Source organism: Tupaia chinensis, unplaced genomic scaffold (genome assembly GCF_000334495.1).
Source record: "Tupaia chinensis unplaced genomic scaffold, TupChi_1.0 Scaffold000037_21, whole genome shotgun sequence".
Classification (NCBI taxonomy): Eukaryota; Metazoa; Chordata; class Mammalia; order Scandentia; family Tupaiidae; genus Tupaia; species Tupaia belangeri.
The window spans coordinates 715,894-739,808 of record NW_006159480.1 but is presented as its reverse complement, the minus strand read 5'-3'; the positions used below and the strand labels follow the sequence as shown (position 1 = coordinate 739,808).

General features: G+C 39.7%; 1 protein-coding gene across 1 annotated transcript in view; it reads right to left on the bottom strand.

Moving 5' to 3' along the window:
* AVEN (apoptosis and caspase activation inhibitor) overlaps positions 1-23,915 on the bottom strand; it is a gene marked incomplete at its 5' end in the record, with an annotated part of 128,423 nt that overhangs the window by 27,681 nt on the left and 76,827 nt on the right.

The following is a 23,915-nucleotide window of genomic DNA, read 5'->3' as shown; positions in this document are numbered from 1 at the left end:
GGAGGGACAGGGAGGCAAAGCATTAATGGCACAAAGAGGTGTGGTATTATCTGTTGAAGATATTTTGTAGTTTTATCAACTGTACTAGGGAGTAATGTTCACCTGTTGAAATATCCACTTTGTAAGACAAATAATAATGTGATTGAATGTATGGAAGAAAGTGAATTGAAAAAAATATATATATATGCATATATACATATGTATATATATAATTTTTTTAAATTTAATTTACAAAAAAAGATTCTTTTAAATAAAAAAATCTCATTGTATAGTCCAATAGGTCAAGTAAAATATCATTGTGCTGTAGTCCTTTTCCACTACACAATAATTACCTTAAGGTCTAAAACCCGACATTTAGCTGGAGGTAACAAGTTTAAATCAAATTAGATTTCTAAGTCCTAATTATTCAATTTCATAATAGTCAGTTGTTGATTACCAGTAAATTGTTAATCATTTTCCTCTCAGTAAGTAACCATGAGACATCTTTTCTACCTTTCCCACATGGATTCCTTGGGTTGGGGTTAGAAAAAAGCAGCACAATAAACAAGTCTAAGTGGTGTCCCTCTCACCACACTGCAAAGGCAGCACAGATAACTGAAAGGTAAACCACCGATTTGTACTCCGGTGCCTATGCAAAGCCCGCGGGAAGTTAAGAGCTTTGTGTCTCAAATTTTCCCACTTCACTCTTAAGAGTTGTTTTTGCTTTCATGACAGTTACTACAATATGGTTTACTAACTATATAATTCATTCCTTTAAACATTTCCATGGTTTCTAGTATAATCATAGGGTTGTGCAACCGCCGCAATTAATTTTGGAACATTGTCATCATTCCCAAAGGAAACTCAGACTTACTAGCAGTCACTTCCCATTTCCTCCCTGCTCCCTAAGCCCCAAACAACACTATTCTTTATATGAATTTGCCTAGTCTAGAGACTTCATATGAGTGAGGTTGTAAAGTGTATGGTCTTTGCGAAGGACTCCTCTTACTTAGCATCATGTGTTCAAGGTTCATCCACTTTGTAACGTGTATCTGCACTTCTGTTGTTGCCCATTAATAACATTGGGCCATTAGAAAAGCTATGATGTATTTTTTCTATGTTTTTCTGTGCAAAAATGTGTCATGCATATTCCGACAACCAAATATATTGAACAGGGATGTCAGTCCCTTTGGGCTTCTGTAACAAAATACCATAAACTAGGTTGCTTATAATCCAAAGAAATGTATTTCTGTTCTGAAGGCTGGCGGGTTTGGTGTCTGGGAAGAGCCCTTTTCCTGGTTAATAGCTGGCAGTTTCCCCATATGACGAAAGTCAAGGACAAGCTCTCTGGGGACACTTTTACAGGGGTGTTACTCCCATGATGTGGGTTTCACCTTTATTACCTAATCACCAAGGGTTTCCTACCTCTTAATATCTTAATATCATCACCTTGGGTTTAGGATTTCAACATGAATTCGGGGGAGACACAAATATTCAGACCTTGGCATAGGGCTATACCACTTTTTATTTACCCATTCATCAGATAATATAGTTTTACTTTTTTTGCACCCAAATTATGTTTGCTTTATACAGTTTAATCAAAATAATATTACTATTAATCAAAATAATTCTGCCTTGATCTATGTGTTTAGCTGTAGCAAATTTCCCATAGTTTGAGGACTAATTTACCTGCCATTCTCTATAACCGCTAAAGTCACTATTATCTACTTAGAGCTGAATCTCCTTCTTAATCCTGAGTCCCCTGCCATATGACACAGGACCCTCTTGCACCCACCAAAGCAGAAAATGCCAGATCTCTTGCTCCAGGATATGCACACAGAAAGCAGGCAACGCTGATCACCAATACTTACCCTCAATGTTTGAACCATAAACTAGTGCTGAGAACAAGGGGCCATGTAGAATCCACTGTTAGTGTTACGTGGCAGCAACTACACACACTTCCTCAGAGGACAGGGACAATGGCAAGATCCACTGTCCAGTATCTGTGATACCAATATGGATGGTACAAGCTGTAGTATCTGTGTGCAAAGCAGCAGCTGGTCCCCACTCAATCACCTCTGCAATACAATCTGAGGCCCCTTCCTGGTCCTCTGGCCTCTGAACCTCGTTATCAGGCCTTCCCAGAGATGCTCTAACCTGCCCAACATACTTTTAATAAATTTCCTGTTTTGCTTAAGTATACCTAAATCAGTTTGCTTCCTGCTACTAAGACCCTTACTGATACAGAATCTTGGTGTACTTAAGACTAATTTTACACACTTTGGGCATTATATAATCCCATTAACTGTAAGTTTTCTCAAAGCACAGATCAGGAGACATGTTCAGAAAATATATCATTAATATTAACACTTGCACCACATAGATCTTCACTGATTCTAATTTTTTTAAAAAGCATGGACTAGATTAAAGAAGATGCTTATATCATATAATTAATATTAGGTCTTTGGGAAAGTCATAACATATAATTAATATTAGGTCTTTGGGAAAGTCATGATATATTTTTCTATGTCTTTCCATGCAAAAATGTGTCAAGACTTTCCCGATGACCCAACACATAACATGTATATACACACACACACATTAACGTATGTGGCTAGGTATCTGCTGCTCCTAAAATATTTATAAAGTTTAATTGTATTCAGCTATATACAAAATATATTCAAAGGGAACAATTATTTTTCTGTTTCTAAATGAGTAGGTATCATCACAGGCCAGCCCTACCCTAAAGGACCGTGGTTAAGCTCTCGGCATATGGAGCCGGATTCCTACATTTACATGGGTGACTACATTTCAAATCCTGGCTCTGGGAGCTTAAAAAATACACCAGGTGCTTGAGAGTGCATGCCCCAACTCCTGATAGGATGGAAAAAGAAAGGAAAAAGAGTTTGCAGTATGACCATACCCCATGGGGGGTGGGGGAGGGGCTTTCTCTGCAGCAACTGCAAATGTACTCTGGCAATCAGTCAGCCAATCAGGTATCATTTAAAAAAAAAAGAAAACATATTGAATGTTGAAGCAGGAGATTAATGTCTCTGTATTGACTGACACGCATGGCATTCCCTTTTGAAAAAGCAATGTAATACACTGTAAAGTTATATGTAATCCAATGTAATATAAAGAAGATTATGATGATAATAAAAAATAAAAAATTAAAAAAATTAAAAAAAAAAAACATTGGGGCCAATAGGTGGCATGGTGGTTAAAGCACTGGAGTCCCACAAGGCTGGTGCTGGTTTGAGTCCCAGACCCGGTGGCTTGAAATTTACATCAGGCATGTGTGTGCCCCTAATCCCAAGAGAAGAATGGAAGAGAAGGGATTGTGGTGTGGCCATTCCCCCTGGAAAGTAATTTCTCACTTTCCCTTTCTCTGTATCTGTCTGGCAAAGCACATGGACCCTATGGCAAAACCTAAAACCAAACAAATAAACAACACAAAAAAGATACGTGCTTTGAGATCAGAAGAAGTTCATGAACTTGAAACAAACTGCTACTGTGGTAGGTGTGAAGGTAGAAACTTAATCCAGTTATGTTATTAAGAAGCGGAGGGTCTTGGAAGGTGATTAGGTAAAGTCATCAAGTTGGGGTCACCATGACTGAATTCTGGTGACTTCATAAGAGTGAGTGAAACCAGAAGTGACACAGCTATACAGACCCAAGCTCTTTTCCCTCCCCATGTGATGCCCTTGGCTAATTCAGACTCTGCAGAGAACCCCTACCAACAAGAAATCCGTCCTTTGGGGGGAACAGCAGGTGGCATGGTGGTTAAGGCGCTGGACACTCCCGCATGGCTGACCAGGGCTCAAGTCTTGAATCTGGTGGCTAACTTTCTCACTTCCTCTCTCTCTCACCCTCTGTCTCTCTCTGGTCAAATTAAAAAAATAAATGAATGAATAAATAAAATACGAAAAAATTACTAAAAAAAAAAGAAGAAGAAATCCATCCTTTGGAATCTCCAAATCTGTGAGATAGACTTCTGTTCTTCATAAATCACACAGACTCAGGTATTTCTTTTGCAGCACTGCAACAAACTAAAACAATAATGTTTTACAGATATAAAAAATGAGACCCATCATTTTTAAGCTCAAAAAGTATTTGGCTATGTATATATATGCCACATGTTGTTTATCCACTCACAGAGATTTGGGTTACTTCCACTTTTCAGCCATTGTGAATAATGCTATGAAACTGGGTGCACAAATGTCAGTTCAAGTCCCAGCTTCCAATACTTTTGGGTACATACCAAGAAGTAAAATAGTTGGATCATATGGTAATTCTATTTTGTTTTACCTTGATTATATTAAATGAAATAAGCTAGTCACAAAAAGATAAATACTATGTGATTCTTCATAGCTGAGTCACCTAAGTAGTCAGATTTATAGACACAGAAAGTAGAATGGTGGGGTCCAGGGACTGCATGGAGGCGATAATGGGGAGTTACTGTTTAATAGGTAACATGTTTCAGTTTGGGAAGATGAAAAAGCTCTGGACGTGGATGATGGCAACGAGTGCACAACGACATGAATGTACCTAATAGCACTGAGGCGTACACTTAAAAATGGTTAATATGGTAAGTTTTATGCTGTGGTATTTTACTACCATGTTTAAAGCTGCATTAATCTATTGAGAGAGACTCAAATTGGTTAACTGACTTTCTGATGTCAAACAATTAGTGGTAGAGCAGGGATTAAGACTGAATTCTACTTGATGGTCCACAGATTTTTCCACTAAGCTATGAAAGAAAGAAAAATCATCATAGACTGAAAATGCCTCCCCATATTGGCATCTGGTCCACCTCTGGGTCATTCTGCTTGCGCAAACCACAGTTCTTTGCTAACACCTGTCTGGCAACAGGGTGGGCCTCTTGTAGCAGCTGAGACTTCAAATGATAAAGATGGAGGCAGTCCCCTCTTCTCCCACTCAGACACTGTTATTCTTAACGGAAGCATGACTTTGTGGTGTGTGTGTGTGTGTGTGTGTGTGTTTTGTTGCCAGAGGTGCATGCACTCACTAGAGAGAAAGTGAAAGCAACATCACCCAGAGGTGCATGCACTCACTAGAGAGAAAGTGAAAGCAACACAACCCCCCCAAGTCAGGTGTGGTCATACTATAATCCCTTTTCTTTCATTCCCATCAGGGTTTTGGACACACACACACACACACAGAGCATGATTTTCAAGCCACTGGACCCAAGACATAAAATGCAGTAGGCCGTGTCGGATGTTTAACTGCTGCACTACAGGGCTGGTGCACTCACTAGAGAGAAAGTGAAAGCAACACAACCCCCCCAAGTCAGGTGTGGTCATACTATAATCCCTTTTCTTTCATTCCCATCAGGGTTTTGGACACACACACACACACACAGAGCATGATTTTCAAGCCACTGGACCCAAGACATAAAATGCAGTAGGCCGTGTCGGATGTTTAACTGCTGCACTACAGGGCTGGCCTGTGCACTGGAAATTATAAGCAGTATCTCAGAGGAAAATCCAGAAATCAAGGTCAGTTATCTTACTTCTGAACTGGATTGTGCTTTGTAAATGACACACTGTGTAAATGAGACCACACTCTGCTCCATGTTCTTCTACACTTTCATTGTTGTTAAGCTGTTTCATCAAGAAGGAAGGAAACATAGCCTTGCTTTAGGTCAGCCTATTACAAAGTCCTCATAATTTATCACGTAGTTGCCTTGGAAGCACAGATTTCGTGTTGCTATCTGCCTCTCATTCCCCTCACCTCTGCATGCTGACAACTGTAGACAAGTTAAAATTCAGGAGTACATGAGAATCTAACAGAGAGCAAAGGTTGTTTCCCTGAAGTGCTAATAATCCTTGAAAACAATAAAGCACTAGAAATGTCCCCACTGTGCTGTTTTAAACCACAGAATTCCCAACACCAAAATAAACTCTCTGTAGAGCAAAGATTTAAACATAAAAAAGAAAGTTAAAAGTGCTAAAAGAACACATGGGTAAATTTTACTATATTTTATCATCCTGGGGTGAGGAAGCCCTTTATAAACATGATACAAAATGTATACAACTACATAAAAATGTACAGTATCTGCCAAGCCAAAAACCATGACGGGGTAAATGACAATGTAGGAGAGAGATTTGCCACCAAACCATTCTTCATTTCCCCATGTATATTTTACAAATCAATTTTTAAAAAAATTCTAGTGTGGTGACATATACATAACATGAAATCTACCATTTTAGCCATTTTTACTGGTGTTCATAATAGAGTACACGTGTCTGCAAGAGAGCTGGGGAGAGAGAGGAAGAGAGAGAAGCCCTCTCCAGAGAGCCTGGTCACCCTGCGATCCCCTCCCCTCCAGACCTCTAGCTTGTCTGGATCCTGGGAGTGTGTGTGTCCGGCATGTTTTAGGCAAACCGGGCCAGGGACTCAAACCTCAGTCAGCATGCAGCTTCTAGTTCCATGGTCTGGTATGCTACCAACCGCATCACAGAGGTTCGGCTCCCTTTGTAACCATTTTTAAGTACACAGCTCGGTCCCATTAAGTACACACATACTGTCATGCAGCCATCACTGCCATGCATCTTGAGAATTTTTTCACCTTTCCAAATGTAAACTACATCTTAAATTCCAAATTAAAAACTGACTCCCCATTCCCCTCCATTCAAAGAGAAAGAAAGCGATAAATCACCCCCCAGGGAGGTAGGACCATGCTGCAATCCATTCTCTTCAGTTCTCCTCTCGAGATTTTGGGCACACACGCAAACGTGCCTGGCATGAGTTTTAAGCCACCAAGTCCAGCACTTTAACCACAGTCAACTATGTCGGAATGCAGCAATGTAGCCATTACACCATCTGCTGGTCCCAGCAGAATGTTTTAATAGCCTTGACACTATACACTTTTCTTTCAAAGTAACCTGTAGAAATAATGAAATGCCTGGCTGGCCCTGTGGCCTCAAGATTAAGGGAACCAGATTCCATGTAGCTGACTGTAGTTTGGATTCCAGCCCTGGTGGCTTGAGAAACATGCTGGGTGCATGTGCATAGGTGCCCAATCCCTACAGGAAGGAGAAATAGGGGAGAAGGGACTACAGTGGCCAAGCCCCATTGCAGAGTTCTTTGTTCTTCCCCCTCACTTTGTTTCTCTGTCTCTGGCAAATGCACATGCCCTCTGGCAAAAAGGGAATTACAATCCTACTTTCTATCTCAATGAATCTGACCACTTTTAGGTAACTCAAATAGGTAGAAAACAATAGTTTTCTTTGTGACTGGCTAATTCCTAGTTGCCATAAAACTCTCAAGATTCATCCATGTCATAAGCATGTGCTAGAATTGCCTTCCTTTACAAAGCTAAATAATATCCCCCCATATGTATGCACATTTTCTTTATTCACGTATGCATGAATGGACATTTAGGTTTTTTCCATCTTTTTGCTACTGTGTACAAATTTACACTCCAAAAAGACGAATAATCCAGTTAATGGACAAACTGCTAGAGGTCTGGGGCCCGGTTCATTCAGGAAGCTAAGCAGGGGAAAAAGAAAAACCAGCCAAGACAGTAGCAATCTCATAAGCAAAAAAACTGAGGTTTCAAGCATGACCAGTTACCCTCTGCTTTCTGCTGGACTCTGAAGCTGCTTCAGAGATTTTTGTACATTTTTACTATCTCCCCTAGCCCTCCACCACTCTGGGCTGTCTCCAATTATTTTCCCAAGTACTAGGTAATTTGGGGGGATGTTTAACTGAGTTTGCTAGTACTCTGGTTATAAAGCTGCATAAATTCTGAGTGGCCAGCTCCTACCCTATATTTCCCTTAAACCCTGTTGTTTTGGTGTGTGACTTAGTAGAATCTAAGTTTCTTGAGAAGATACATAGCAAAAACACGTTTACTTCCACACTCAGAAACAAAGATGACATTTTGTGTCTACTACTCTGGAGAGAGGAAGAAAGTCAGGAAATAGGTTGGCAATTCAGAGAAAAAGACAAAGGTATAATGAAGGGGGGTGGAAAGGGGAGCACAAGAACTCTCATGTGAATATGTGAATACATTCTTTGCCTATTTGTAATTATAAAGTGATTTAATCCTTTATTAATGCAACAACAGTGACATGGGTAGATACTCATATGTTACTAGTTCAAGGTTTAAATAAGAAAGCAGGAATCTTTTCTTCCAGTGAACAACAATCCTTGCTGTAAGGAACAAAACTGTCATAACACAAAGGTTAGGACTTCTTAATTGCAGGCACTGTCAGCATTCCCTCCTTGGAATTAGCAATTCCGCCTTAGAGGTAAAAGAATTTTGGTTAAATGCTAAAGGTGTCACCTACCTCCTACTCTGGCATGGAGCTAACAGACCTAAACCACCTAAGTGTTTCATTTTTCGAATGATTAAAATCCAAACCATTTTAGACTGACTGAACTTATTGTCAGCTATCAGGTATATAATACACTGATAAACACTATAACTGGATTTATCTAGGCCTCTCTTTAAGCATTAAAAATGCATGCTTCAAAGGCAAGGGAGTGTCTGTCAAAAACGAGTCTCTCTGGGGTCCTCTTGGCAGCTGTGTTAGGCACACATTCTCTCCTTCCTCTAAAATCTGCAATGGGGAGCTAGAGAAATTGTTTTAAAAAATAAATAAAAGACAAAGTAGGAAGCTGTGAGGGGACTGAATTTTACTGGATACTTAATAAGATGCCTGCTTCGAAATCACTAGAAGGGGGGAAGAGAGAAATGATATGAATACAAAGTAAACCCGTTTGCTACATCCCAGGGTCCAAAAGCACTGTGCCTGGTGCTGTAGGAGCACTGACACAAATGCAAAAAGTGGGTGGAAGAAATAGGGACCCAAAGACTGCACCAGTACGTGTGTGCAGTGTTACCCCATAGCTAAGGCAAGGGTGCATTGTCAGAGCACTAGTGGGGATTTCTGTTCTAGGATCTTAACAAGTGACAGGTGAAAGAATGTACCTCATAAGTGCCCAACTCACCCAAGGGAGCCTTACTTCTACAGCCAGGGAAGATCTGTCTAATGGGACACACTGATGAGGTTAAAAACAACAGGAACATTTGGCAAATGGGCCAAGGGACTCACTCTGGGAGATACAGACCGGTGGGAGGACGTGTGTGTGTGTGTTTGTGTGTGTGTGTGTGTGTGTGTGTTAGGCCCCTCCAACCAAGAAGTTAGAGACAAAGTGGTTATAATGCCATTGCTGACAAATGCACATACCCTCTGGCAAAAAAAGGGAAGAGAAGGAGAGGGGAGGAAAGAAGGAAGACAGAAATAGTACCTGATAGTACATATCAAACGAAGGATTAACTAGAATGGGTGAAGAACTTGAACTCAGTAGCAAAATGAGCTAATGACCTAAATAAACTACTCTCAGAAGAAGACACACAAATGACCAAGAACCATATGAAAAATACTCAACATTTCTAATTGTTAGAAATGCAAATTAAAGTCACTGTGAGTTATCATTTCACCACAGCTGGAATGGCTATTAACAAAAAGACAAGAAATAGCAAATACTGGGACCAGCAGATAGCATAATGTTTACGTTGCTGGATTCCCACATAGTCAACCAGTCTGAGTCCCAGACCCAGAGGCTTAAAACACACTGGTCACATGTGCATGTGTACCCCAAATTCCTAGAATGGAGGAGAAGGGATTGTAGCATGGCCATCCATCCTGGGGAGTGATTTCTCGCTTTCTGTCTGTCTGTCTGTCTGTCTCTCTCTCTCTCTCCCTCTCTGTGTGTGTGTCTTTCTCGTGAGCGCACACAGCAGAAATCTCTCAAAAAAAAAAAAAAAGAAATTAAAAAAAAATCTCTCAAAAAAAATTTTTTTAGAAATAGCAAAGGCTGGTAAAGAATCAGAACAGTCATTCTCTTTTTTAAATTATTTTATTGACAATGATTATTATTATTTTAATTTGCTCTACAGCATATGTGCTCACCAGAGAGAAAAGAGAGAAAGAAACAGAGAGAGAAAATGAGAAATCAAGCCACCAGGTCTAGGACTTGAACCATAGTCAGCCATGTAGGAGTCTACTGCCTTAACCACTATGCCAGCAGGATCATTCTTTTACATTCTTGGTTGGAATGTAAATTAGTACAGCCATTATCAAAAATAGTATAGAGGCTCCCTAAAAACTAAAAATAGCAACCCCCACTACTAGGAACATATCTAAATGGAAAGAAATCAGAATGTCTATGTTCCCAGGGTCACTGCAGCACTATTCACAATAGCAAAGACAGCAACCCAAGTGTCCACCAACAGATGAAGAAAATGTGGTATGTGTAAATATAATAGAATACTATTCAGCCATCAAAAAGGAGAAACCCATTGGGCCAGCAGGTAGCGTGGTGGTTAAATTGCTGGACTCTCACATGGCTGACCACAATTCAAGTCTCAGACCCAGTGGCTTGAAAAATCACACCAGGCACAAGTGCATGCATGCCTAAAATCTCAAGAGGAGAATGGAGAAGAAATTATGGCACAGCTGTCCACCCAGGGGGTGATTTTTCACTTTCCCTCTCATGGGCACGCGCATGCACGCGCTCTCTTTCTCTCTCTCTCTGGCAAGCACACATGCCCTATGGTAAAAGCCTTTAAAAAAAAAAAAAAGTTATCACATACTAGCCATTAAAACTAGGTTTATGAATAAAAGAAACAAGTTATTAAATACAGCAGCTAAATGAGATTTGAGATTCATGGGAACCAGCAGTTAGCGTAATGGCTATGTTGCTGGACTCCCACGTAGTCGACCACGGTTCACATCCCGGACCCGGTGGCTTAAAACTCACGCCAGGCGCGTGTGTGTGTGCATGCCCAAGATCCCAAGAGAAGAATGGAGGAGAAGGGATTGTGGCGTGACCATCCCCCCGGGGGGTGATTTCTCGCTTTCTGTTTCTATGTCTCTCTCTGTCTGTCTGGTGAGCACACGCGCCCTATAGCGAAAATCTCTCCAAAAGAAAAAAAAAAGAGATTCATCACAAAGTTAACATCTATGTTAAGGACAATTGGACGATTCTTGGTAAAAGGACAGAAGTCCAATATAAAACATTATCATGTACAGATTTTGATCAACATGTAATCTAATCCCTCCCTCTTAAGTAGGAAACTTTAGTTGAAGTTCTGCATATTCAAAATGCTGAGCCATTCTAACATTAGCTCGAATGCTTTTTAGGAATGAGCTTGCCTTTCTCTGCTAATTGAACAAGGCAAGCACCACAACCAGACTGGTGACACATGACACTTGTGTATTATGCGTCCACTGCTGGCAACAGAAAAAAACTGCATCCCTACAGGCCAGTGACTAAAACATTTGGCTGAAACTTTCTATGAAGTCATTAGTAAAGGTTAATCCAGTATTTAGAGATAGACTAGCTACATATTATTTAGAAATTATCATGCAAAATAATAGAAAAAGAACATAGAAGAATTGCTTAATATGAAGAGGCTTATAGTAAGCAAACAAGTAAACACTATCGTCATGCCTATATTTAAAAGGCTGAGAAGGGCAAACATGCCTAAAATCTCAAGAGGAGCATGGAGGAAAAAAAGTTATGGCACAGCTGTCCCCCTGGAGGGTGATTTTGGACTTTCCCTCTCATGGACTCTCTCTGGCAAGCACACATGCCCTATGGTTAAGTCATTGGACTCCCACACAGTGGCCAACCACAGTTCGAGTGTAGCTTGAAAATCACACCAGGTACATGTGTGTATGCCCAAAATCTTGAGAGGAGAATGGAGGAGAAGGGACTATGGCATGGCCATCCCCCCGTCTCACTTTTCGTCCCACTGTCTGATTTTCTCTTCAGTGAGTGCCCATGCCCTAAGGCAAAACGCTAATTTAGGGGGGTTTTTTGGGGGGGAGAGGTTTTTGCTATAGGGTGCATGCGCTCGCCAGAAAGGGAGAGACAGAGAGATAGAAAGCAAGAAATCACACACACACACACACACATATACACACACCCGGGGTGGGGGGATGGCCATGCCGCAATCCCTTCTCCTCCATTCTCCTCTCGGGATCTTGGGCACGCACGCACACGTGCCTGGTGTGAGTTTAAGCCACCAGGTCTGGGACTCGAACCACGGTCGACTACATGGGAGACCAGTGACATAGCCATTACACTAACTGCTGGTCCCATGCTAATTAATAAGTAAATAAATAAATGGCTGAACCCAAATATTAGACTTTAATCTGGTTTTAAAGGGAGTAGAAATATACACACAGGCCCCAACTAATATTAATTCTCAAACCACCACCAGCAAGATTGTTCTATATTGGGGAAATGGGGAAGATGATAGAGACAACTAAACTATCAGTAATTTAGGACTGTGGCGCACTTTAGAGAACACGGGGAGCTTTGAGTAGATTTACATTTCTAATTATGTTCTGCTTCTCTAATATTAAAATTACCTTGCAGTATTTCTTAAGCCTCATAGTGAAGGTGACTGCCACAGCCCTGACTGGCAAGTACGACAAGCCTCAGATGAGACATAGTGCCAATAACTCTCATATCTAAATTCCTTGAAGTCAATAAAGTTCTTATGCTGCCTGTAAAACTAAAACCAGCCCAGTGAATTATAACAAAATGATCAGCAATATAATTAGTTTCAGTATACTGAACACTAGGCAAGAATGTCCCCTCCCACGCCTCCAGTCATTATCCTAGAACACAAAATTAGGCTTGAACCAATGAAAATAAAGCCCTTATTCCTGGGTAAGGACAGCTCAACATCAGCAAAAGATATGAGATGGAAAACTCAGATCTGCAGAAATCAATGAAGAGCACTGGAAATGGCATACCTGGGGGTAGATGTGAAAGACAATTGGTTCTTCTCTCTTCATTTCATTAAGACGCGGACCATTTAAGCAAAAGCAAGATGGTAAGGAGTTTATACCATAGACGTCAACCATGGAGGAAAGAGCATCGAGGGGCAGGTGGATGGAACTGTGATGACAAAAGGTGCTTACATTTGAAGATTAGAAGAGTGAAATGTCAGTTCTCCCTAAAGAAATGGATATATTTAATACTCAGGCCAGCCCCATGGCCTAGTGAGTAGGGGAGTCAAATCCCACATGGCCTGCAGCCACTTGAAATCCCAGCCCCAGCGGCTTGAAAAACACAATGGGCACATGTACATGCATGTCCCAAATCCCAACAGGATGGAGAAATGGAGTAGAGGAGAATGGCAACATGACCATGCCCCATAGTGGGGATGCTTTCTCTCTCTCCCTGTCTCTCTCTCTGGTAAGTGCATGCACTCTCTGGCAAAATTAAGCTAATTTTTTTTTAAATCAATCACTTCATATTTTCCAACCAGCTAAACTGGTAAAGGGTTACAGAATAAGGACAAAGGGAGAAAAAATAGATAAAACGGAATATCGCTTCTTTCTTCATTCCATACTGTTCTCAGGTTATCAGTGCTTCCAAAGCCTGGGTCCCAGAGACAGCACAGCCTGGCAGTGGACTTGCCATGTCCTGATCTCTTTTCCCATTTCTGCTTTCTCTTGTCAGATACCCACCCTTGCCTCAGATACTGCCTTCGGTTTGTCATCGCATTTCCCTAACTGCCACCAGTTCCAAAGCAACTATACACGCATAACCCCCATCTTATTTACTATGTCTTCCAATCCTTCCTTTCCAAATACATACATACATGTATACATAGATATTTGGAGCCTCTTAAAATTACAGCTTTCTAAAAATATATCTCATTTATAAATAAAGATTGTACATAGTCAAGAACAAAAGGATAAGGCAGGAAACAAATAGAAATCACCTATGAAGGATGGCAGAATTACGGTGGAAAAGATGTTTCAGGGAGTGATACTTCTCTGGACGTGCATTATACAGTTTTGACGTTTGAAAGCATGTCAGTGTTATATGTATCGTTAAATCAATAAGGATGAATAGGGGACAAAATACCTAAAAGTGAGGGAAAACATAAACATATTCCATTGTATTTCAAATAAACACACTGAAGGAGAGTCAGAGGGAAGCAGAACCAATTCAATAAGTTTAGAAGTACCACATTTGACAGTCTATTCTGAATTATGGAAAAGAACAGCAAGTCAATCCTGAACTCCTTCTAGCAGATTTGTTTTTTGTAGTGGAAAACAGGAAAAGCAGTTTAGAAACTCAGGACTTAGAAATGGCAGGACTTAACATTCACTCACACAAGTGAATGGGCTGCTATTCCTGAGTGGCGGGGTTCCTTTATAAAAAAGAGGACATACAAACTTAGAATTGGGGAAGGCAAGAAAGAACTCTGTGGGGATGGATAGGAATTAAAAGTACTGGGATAAACTCATGATTTTTTAAAAAATGTCTATGTAGAAACACATACATACATACACGTGTGCATTATTGGAGGACTCTACACACGTGTACACTTGTGTATTATTTTCTATAATGAATTTATTTACTTTACATTCACTGTACATCCGCACAGCAAACAGAATGTGTTTTCCCATCCAGAATACATTGTATATTGGCTCAATCAAGGTTATTACTATACATATTATCATCAACAAATATTTTACCATTTCTTGTTTCTTACATTTTTTTGTTCCTTCTCCCCCGATTCCCTACTCCTCACCTTCTGCCATTTTCCACTATCCTCCCATACTGTCTCTGGTATCAGCAGTTGCTTTCCATTCCTTTTTTATTTTTTCTTGCATTTTATTGATCCACAAAATATCTTAATTAACTACTTTCAATAGCAAATGCAGCTGATATATACATATATGTGAACACATGTCTGACATTAGGTATAAAACTCGGTGAGTAGAATTAATATACTATAAAGTAGCACCTAGCTGAGGCTATACAGCTTACTGCAGTCATTAAACTGGTGTTTTGTTTTGTTTTGTTGAGAGGTTTTTGCTATAGGGTGTGTGCACTCACCAGAAAGACAGAGAGAGACAGTGAGACAGAAAGGGAGAAATCACTCCCCAGAGGGGATGGCCATGCTGCAATCCCTTCTCCTCCACTCTCCCAGGATGTTGGGCACGCATGCACACATCCCCAGAGTGAGTTTAAGCCACCAGGTCTGGGACTGGAACTGCAGTCGACTACATGGGAGTCCAGTGACATAGCCATGATGCCAACCGCTGGTCCCTAAATAGGTATTTTTTTAATATATATTTTTAATTTCAAGAAAAGCAGTTTTAGCTTTAATAAATCAAAATCAAAACTGTTCAGAGAAATTTAAAACTTAAAACCAGGAAAAACATTATGATTCAGTTCAAATAGTAGATAGTTGAACCTATCAACTGCTCAAGAGAAGACAAAAATCCTTAAATCTGGAGAACAAAGCAAAGAAAATCAGTTATGTTTTAGCCAAAAGTCATAAAATTCTGTTTCACCAGTTCAGTCTCATGTAACTAATCTCTCTTCTGTTGTGGTTAAATCCTTCTGTTTAAATTCTGGAAGTTAACATTCAATTCCAGACTTAACCGTACCATTAAGCTGGCCATTTTCTTGGTTATTTTTTGGACTAATTTCTGTGTGTCCGACTTTAGTTTTCCTGGTATAGCACTCCAGTCAGACCTTTTGGAGAATTGGTCTGGTGTTGGTAAATTCTTTCAGGTTTTGTTCATCTGAGAATGTTCTTGTCTTTTCTTCCCATGTGAATGATACCTTGCCAGGTATAGAATTCTTGGTTGAAACTGTTTTTCACTTAACACTCGAAATATATCTTCCCATTCTTTGCTTGCTCACAACGTTCCTGATGAGTGGTCCACTGTTAGCCTGATGGAATATCCCTTGTAAGTTACCTGATGTTTCTCTCCTGCCAGTTTTAGTATCTTGTCTTTGTGGTTTTGGTCAATCTGACTATGATATGCCTTGGAGAAGATCTTCTTGAGTTGATTATATTTAGGGTTCTTTGATTTCTTGGGTCTGGATCTTTGAATTCCTCTCTAGGTTTGGGAATTTTTCTTCCAGGATTTCATAAAATAGATTATCAATGCCCTTATTACCTTCATCACCTTCTGGGATATTGATTATCCGGATGTTTGGACATTTAATGGTATCTAATACTTCTCTTATATTATTCTCATTTTGGGGGGCTATTTTCTCAGTCTTTGAAGATCATTTTTCTATGTCAGAGATTGTTTTCTACATCTGAGATTCGACTTTCGCAAGATCTAACCTGTTTTTAATACTTTCAAGGGAGGTTTTGATTTCCTGTATTATAGCCTTCATCTCTAATAGTGCCATTTGATTCTCTTTGTTGTTGTTGTGTATTTTCTCTTTCAGATCATGTAAGAACTTCCTCACCTTCTGGAACTCATTGTCTCTTTTCTCCTGCATCTTCTGGAGTTCATTGTTTCTCTTTTCTTGCATCTTTGTTAGCTTTGTCACTATAAATATTCTAAATTATTTATCAGACATTTCCACAATTTCCATTGTACTGTGGATGATGAGTTGTTCTCTTCCCTTAGTGGGAGAAGTATTTTCTTGGTTTCTCTTATTTCTTGTGCCTCTGAGCTGGTTTCTGGTCATCTGATGGCTTGTACGTTTCTTCCTAATTTCTTGAAGTTCAATCTGAGCATTCATAGGTGTGCAGGAGGAGGTGATCTGCAATCTCTCTGCAGTTCTGTTTATATGCCTTTGTGTAGCAGATTCACTAGGAATTGAGGATTATTCTGACCCTAATAGAATTCAGATGTTTGGCTACTGTGTGCCTAGACCTGTCTTGACACTCAGTGTGTGGAGGCTGAGCAGCAAAGTGATAAAAGGTGAAAAGAAAAAGAAAACAAAGAAAAAAAGAAAAAATACTACATAAATTTTTTTTAAAAAAGAAATGAAAATCACGTTGCACAATTAGTCCAGCTCAACAGGAAGGGTCTTCTCAGAAGGACTATGCTTTGCCTCTTCTAAATGGGAGGAGGGAAAGGTGAGAATTAGCAAGAGAAAGGAAAAACTGAGAGCTAAGGAGTGCTTTACATTCAAAATAAAATACAAAAGTAAAAAAAAAGAAAAAAAAAAAAAAAAAAAAAAAAAAGATGAACGAATACAGAGGGTGCCCTACCTACTCTAGATTGCGGTCTGGAGGGTGAAGTCTAAGCAGAGAATCTTCAGTAGTCCTGGGCCCTGAAACAGATTGAAGTCTAAGCAGAAAATCTTCAGTAGTCCTGGGCCCTGAAACAGACTGGTCACAGTTCAAATGCAAATGTCTTCCTATAAGTGTATTCTTTAACTCTGACCATTGAGCAAAGGCACCCCAGGGCAGCACATCTGCACTAAGGGAACTAAGGTTCCAGAAGCAGCTGCTCTCTGCAGGGCAAGCACATGTGAATTTCCAATACCATACATGCCAAGAAGAAGTATCCCCAAAACTGATGAGGGCACATCACTAGGATACAGTCCAGGCAAACAGGGCTTCCAATTGGCCAAATCTGAGACAATTTGAAATGAGCAATAAGAATAAAATAATAAAATATACACCAGATTTCAAAGATTTACAACAGGACAAATGAATTTAAAAAAAAAAAAAATTTTAGAGGTTTTTGCCTTAGGCACATGTGCTCAAAAGAGGGAGAAAGAAAAAGAGAGAGACTGACAGACACAGTGAAAGGGAAAGTGAGAAATCACCCCACAGGGGAAGGCCACACCACAATCCCTTCTCCTCCATTTTCCTACCCGTATCTTGGGCACACATGCCATGTGAGTTCCAAGCCACCAGGTCCAGGACTTAAACTGTGGTTAGCCATATGAGAACCTATGTAACCACTACGATATCTCTTGGTCCCAAGAATAAAATATGGAGGCTCTGCAAGGCCCTTCAAATAAAATTACTATATGATCCAACAATTCTACTCCTGGGTATCTACCCAAAGGACAAGAGAACGTTCAGTCAGAAAAGTGCTTGCACAGCTATATTTATTGCAGCACTATTCATGATTACCAAGACATGGAACCAACCCAAATGTCCACAAACAGATGAATGGATTGAAAAAGTGTGACACATATACTCCATGGAATACTATTTAGCCATAAAAAACAAGACCCTGGCATTTGATAGAAAGTGGGCAAACATGGAAGATCTATTGCTGAGTGAAGCAAGTCAGGTTATGAAACAGAGACATTGTATATCTCCACTTAACATATATTAACTGTCTATATTCTGGTAGAGACTGAAAGACTGGAGGACATAAAAGCATTGAAAATTGTTATGGACACTGGGGACAAAGTGGAAGGAGAATGGGTGAGGGTAAGAGTGCAGAAAGGGAAATTTAGGAAAATTCAGAGAAGAAAGACATTTGTGTTACACAGATAGTTTGTTGACTGTTGATGATGTCATGTAAGGTAGTCTCAACTCGTCTGCTGTGTGGCATATATCATGTTGGGTAAAATCTCTTTACAAACTAAATGACATATAAGATTCAATGTATAAATAAATAAAAATAAAAATATTGTAATTTTCCTATTGATTACATGATGAAGTGATAACATTTTTATGTATTTACTTAAATAAACTAGTAACATTGATTTAACTTTTTTCTTTCTACTTTTTACTCCACTAGAAAAATATAAATTATGTACATGGCTATCATTATTGAACAGGGCTGCTCTAAATGAAAAGATTTTAAAAACAGACCAACTATTTTTAGCAAATGAGCTAAGCTACAGTGTCTAGAGCTACATTTTGGTGATAAAACTATTTTTAAAAAGAAACAGGAAGTAATTGCTACAAAGTCAGGACAGTAGTTACTGACAGAGAAGGATGGGCTGTAATGGGAAAGGAATAGCAGGAGAATTTCTGGGGAAAGTGGTTTGATTTCTTGATCCATTGGGGAGGGGAGGGTTGGAATCACAAGGATGTTTGCTTTCATTAAGTTACAAATTTTTGTGCAGTTTTCCATACCCATGTTTTATCTTACAACAAAATTTGGTCCTAAAAGTAGAAAGAACTTGTTTCATTTTAAACTTTCCGATATAAAAGCAGATTCCCGTGTGCATTTAAGAAAAGCAAAACAAACACTATTGGCAGGACTAGAAAAGATTAGTCGATTTTTGAAAACTGTATGAAGGGGGGGTGGCCAGCATTTGGCTTGGTAGTTAAGAAACGGGACTCCCACATGGCTGACAGTGGTTTGAGTTCCAAACCCAGAGGCTTGAAAATCACACCAGGTGCATATTTGTGCGTGTTCAAAATCCCAAGAAAACAAGGGACTGCAGCATGGTCATCCCATCCCTCCTGTGGGTGAGTTCTCGCTCCTGCAAGTAATGTACTCTAAAGCAAAAAGTCTGAAAAAGAAAAAAAAAAAAAAGTGCTTGGAGGTTCTTCCCAATAACATAAAATTCAAGTTCATTTCTGATTGTGTAAATCTAGCAATCCTTGGTCTAAATTATTTAAGGAGCAAGATTTAGAAATGTAAGTTGAACAACACTTGTAGCTTGTCAAGGACAAAAAGCATTTTATAAAATTTAATGAAGCATGTTATATCTTCCCAGTCTTAAATTATAGTGCCCTTTTTATAATTAAACTTCTTTTAGATTATACAGTTTTGAAAGACTAAACAGAATCTCCTCGTTGAGAAAATTAATCTACGGTTTTTGAAAGAGGTTAATACTGCTGACTTCTCTAACATGAAATGCCCATGATCTGCTTTTGTTTGTTTTTTAAGAAAAAGCCTCATATTAGCATCTTACTGATATACATTGTCCCAATAAAAGAGGAAAATAAATCTGACTCTACTCCAAATTTCATTAATGTCTAAAAACACTAGCTTAACAGTAATGTTATATAGCAAAGAGAAATATAATAAGATTGTTCTAACTGTGGAAAGACAAAAATGATTATCTTTAAAACAGTACTCATGGAACTCTGGTATGTATAAAAATCTTCTGAAGAGTTTATTAAAAATAGAAATGCCCAGGGCCTATTCAAAAGCAATTAAGTCAGAATCTATAGGGGTAGAGTTAACATCTAAAACTTTTGTCCAATTCTTGGTAGGGTGTCAATTCCTTCTTACACAGAAAGGAAAAAGAGCATGGGAATGGCCACACAAATTCCAAGCCCTACTTGGTAAACACCTCGGGAAAGTTGTGTGCAGCGTCAGAGGAAAAGAAGGACAAGCAAAAGGCATTTTCTACGTGTGGGATGCTACTCCCACATGTGGGAGACTCACTAGAGCCACATTCTTTAGCCAATAATGAATTTCATTGAGTACATTCTAGGTATTTAATCTCATCCCCTAAACTATTACAAAGTACAAATAAAAATTCTAACCAACACTTAAGGAGCTTCCCGTCTATCAGAAGAATTTGATGTATGATGAATGTTAAGTATCACTTCCACAGAACACATAAAAACGTCAATTTCCTATTTTCTTATTGCAATCTTCTCTTTGGCATTTCCTCAATTTGCCTACTTTTTAAGAGCCCTTTTCTCACCTCTGTTCCTTCCCTGCCCATCCTCAGGCCCAGAACTAACCAACCATGTGAGCCTCTCCTCACTAGCACCCCTCATTACTGTCTTTATCCTGGCTCAGCTGACCCCGGGTTCATGATGTATCTGCTTTTATATGCAATAGGGCACTAGAGTCAACCACATCATGCATTTCTCCCAATTTTTTATTGTAGAAAAGTACACATAACATAAAATTTGCTATCTTAAACATTCCTCTAATTGCCAGAGGACGTGTGCGCATGCTAGAAACACGGGGGTGGCAGGGAGAGGCAAAACCAACGGGGCATGGTCATGCTATAGTCGCTTCTCCTCCATTTCTCCACCCCGTCAGGATTTGGGGCATGTATATGCACATGCCTGGCATGTATTTCAAGCAAGCAGGGCCAGGAATCAAGCTGCAGTCAATCAAGCTGGACGCAAGATCCAGTCCCTGGGCACAGTAGTTAACCACTGCACTACCAGGCTGGTCCATCTTAAACATGTCTCAGTGCATACCGTTCAGTAGCATTAAGTACATTCATAGTGTACTGCCACTCTCCAGAGCTTTACCTTGGACAATTAAAACGCTATACCTGTTAAACAGCTACTTCTCATTTTTTCCCCTCTACAGCTTCTGGAAACCATCTACTTTGTTTCTTTAAATTCGGCCTTTTTTAAGGAGGTTTTGTTTGTTTGTTTGTTTGTTTGTTTCTCACTATAGGGCACATGTACTTGCTGAAGAGACAGAGAGAGAAAGTAAGAAATCATCTCCCTCACCCCTGGAGATGGCCACACCTCAATCCCTTCTCCTACATTCTCCTCTCCGGATTTTGGGCACGCATACACACCCAACATTTCAAACCATCTGGTCTGGGACTCAAACCACTGTCGACCAACATGGGACTCCAGTACTTTACCACTACATCACCTGCTGGCCCCAAATTTGACTTCTTTAGACACTCCACACAAGTGGAATCATACAGAATTTGTGATTTTATGACTGAATTATTTCACTTTGTCTTAATACTTTTCGTTAATACTTGATGATATTTCTTCTTATAGCAGCTTCATTCCTAAATCTGACTTATTTAACCCTTGTACTATTTTAGCTTTCTCTTAAAAGGACGTGCTCCAGTTCTGATTAGGAAAGTAACACATGCTCAGGTCTAGCCACAGTGGGGCAGGTACTAAGGCACCACTACACAATACTGGAGCCATATGGGAAGATCCTGGGTTCACTTCTCAGGCTGACCTGAATACATGGGACAGACCGTTAGGATGGAAGGCCAGGAAGGGGGACTGCAGTGTGACAAGAGTACCTGTCTGTATGCATCAATAAACAAACAAACAAACAAACTTTTAAAAGAAAGAAAAAGGGGTCAGCAGGTGGCATGGTGGTTAAGGTGCTAGACTCCCACGTGGCTGAAAGTGGTTCAAGTTCTGGACCTAGTGGCTTGCTTTCTCATTTTCCATCTGCCTGTCTCTCTCTAGCTAAAAATTAAGAATAAATAAATAATTCTTTTAAGAAATAAAGAAACAAACAATCCATGTTCAAAGTGAAATGCCTGGAAAACACAAAGAAAAAAATGCATCGACTTCTGATCACCTTTTTTTTTTTTGAGAGAGAGAGAGATTTTCGCTATAGAGCATGTGCTCTATATTCACCAGAGAGAGACAGAAAGTGAGAAATCACCACCCAGGAGGACAGCCACTGTGGGAGGCTGCGCACCAGCGAATATCGCCAGTTTCTCAGAAAGCAAACAATTACACCAAAGGCCATGATTGGCTCCCCTTCAAGAAACCTGACCTTCGAAACCATACTCTGATTAGCCACTTCCCATAGCAAATCGGTGAGCTTAGCTCACATTCAAAACCATACTCTGATTAGCCACTTCCCATAGCAAATTGGTGAGCTTAGAATCCCTCAGATTTGTATAATCTGGCACCTCATGATTGGTTCACAGAAGCAACCAATCATAACCCACCTTTTACAATCCTTCATTCAACCAATCACGGCCCACCAGCATGTATATAACCACAATGCCTGGCCCACAATCACCAGACGACCAGGAAGACAATACAGACGACCAGGAAGACGACACAGACGACCAGGGAGACGACCCTGGAGAGCCTGAAGAACTAAAACACTGCACAGTCTCCAGACGACCCTGAAGACCCTGAAGAGCTGTAATACTACATCGTCTCCGGAAAACCCTGAAAAGCTGTGACACCGTGTCATCTCCGTGTTGCTCACAATAGGTGACGCGACCCTGAAGAGCTGTAACACTGCATCATCTCCGTGCTGTACCATGCTGCTTACAATAAACGGACGACCCTGAAGACACTGTGTCGTCTCTGTGTTGTAACACTGCGCCGCTTGTCCCGGCTCTCACTCCTTCCCTCAGGAAACCTGTTCGACCGTCCCCCAGATCGGTACAGGCCACACTGCAGTCCCTTCTCCTCCATTCTCCTCCTGGGATTCTAGGCACATCCTAATAATTACTCTTAACATTAGTGGTTTTATAGTCCTAAAGTCTTTATAGTCATTGCTTTCTATATCTGTTTCTGTGTGTAGATGAATACAAGAGGGGAAGAAACTTTTTAACAAGCTTGTACCAACACATACATACTGGATTTTTCTTTCCATTTATTACCCTTGCCCCCTCATGTTCTAGATCCACTCCTTCAACAGCCATTAACTAGTCATTCTTCCTGCCTTTAGACTTGGACTTAAGTCATATTCCCCCAGAGTCTCTCCCTAATTTGCAAATCTTTGTCTTTCTCTTGCTTAAGCCCTTGAATGACATTCTCCATATTAAAATTCTTAGTTTCTTTAGCCTGCTGACAGGGAGGGACAAAGTAATAATATCCAATATTACTAGAGATCAATTTCAAATCAAAAAACATTTATGGAACATCTAGTTTGTAACAGGCTGGACTTAGCACTGGCAAATCATTGTCTTGGTTAACTTACATTCTCAAATGATGGGGGCTCAGATGACAAGAGAATGGCTATTTCATTTTAGTAAACTTTTTCTAGTTATAAAATAATGGGGTTATTTTCAAAATTTATACAAAAAATATATACCAAAACCTAAAATTATTAATTATTCAACCAACTTGAGATAACACCTCATTTTACTTTCAAGTGAATATTCTGTGTTTATGATCTTATATATATTGTACACATTGTAAGTATGCCATTTAAAAAATATTAAATCACAAGTGTATCCAATATCACCATATAGTCTTATAAGACCCAAATGTAATAGCGATGTAAGTTTCCTTTTAGAGCTATCATACAATTTAACCATTCCAATATTGGTAAACATTCAGATGGTTTCTCATTTTTACTTTATAAATAATGCTACAAGTAACTTTACTACACATAAGTATTGACCTTATCCTCTCTCTCTCTTTATCACAGATTCCACAGAGAGTTACTAGAAAGGAGAATATAAGCTTTTTTTTTTTAATGTTTGGTAATACATCACTAAAATGCTTTCCCTAGAAAGACTATCAATTTATGTAG